Here is a 1255-nt window from a genome sequence, read left to right on the forward strand (position 1 = left end):
AAAAAAAAGAAAATGTAACTATATATCTTTCCTAACCACTATGAATACACAGATACAAAATGGACATTCATTTCTATCCCCTTTTTTTTGTTAAGTTCCGTTATTTGAATATTAGAGGTGTGTTAACTCAGCATAATATTCTAAAAGAGTCCAGTAGTCCATAATAGTATTGGGTCTTCTGCTTGACTCACAATGTCAAAAATTGTTGACCTGAGTCACCTGCAGCTCACCATAATAGCATGGCTTTACTTTTTATACTTCATTTTTCTACTTTTCTACTGGATGGTTAAGACCAAGATAAAGCAGGAACTATGCAACAAGAGTTGCAGCTCTTGGGTCGGTTAAGGTCAGTGAAATCCTCTCAGGATTTATCCTGAGATCCTGTACCTCAGATTGTAGAACCTGTGTCAGTGTCAGCCATGTGGATTAGTCACAGCCATTGCTTGGCCAATGTGCTCACTGTGAAAGCATGAGAAAATGTTTTCTCTCCATGTGACTTTCCTTAGGAACATTCTACATCATCAATCACTTTCCTCTTTGGCCCCATAATATGCTTGATCAGAAAATTTGGGAGACTACTAATGATGTTACAATACAAGTTCTCATATGTCCTGAGTCTTAATTGACCTTGAAAGGCTAGGGCCAAAATATTGGCTTTCTTTGTGGTCCTCCTTTTGCTCTAATTTTGTTCTGCAAACTTACATAGTTCACCATCCAGAAGACAATTTTATTGTTATTACCATACAACTTAGGCTGTTAAATTTAACCTCACTATCTGTCTGAATATCAAACATCTTAGGCATAATGTGAAACAGGTAATTTTCATCAAGTATTTATATATTAACATTAAGTCCCTACAGAATATGATGAAAAAACAATTAAAAATTAGAATATATTTTTAAAATAGGCATAAAGAATTATATACTTCTTATGTTTGCACATAAGTCCAAAAACGTAACCATGTACAACCTTGAATCAGGACAGTCCCATAATATACCTTTTCCTGTCTCTTGACTTCATTCAATACCCCCTTCTTCTGAACAATCATCTACCCAAAAGACAGCACAGCAGAAACTGGCTTGTCATGACAAGAAGCCCGTATCAGAAGAGCAGAATGACAGGCACTCCAAGCATGAAACTACTGTTACAGATTACCATCTGCAATGCTGTTGCTTAGTTCACAGGTATCAGTATATATAGTTAGTCAGGGTGAGAATCTTTCCAATTAACTGCTAGATTCAAAAATCTTCTGGAG

The sequence above is a fragment of the Octodon degus genome, unplaced genomic scaffold, assembly GCF_000260255.1.
Source record: "Octodon degus isolate 3935 unplaced genomic scaffold, OctDeg1.0 scaffold00292, whole genome shotgun sequence".
Lineage (NCBI taxonomy): Eukaryota > Metazoa > Chordata > Mammalia > Rodentia > Octodontidae > Octodon > Octodon degus.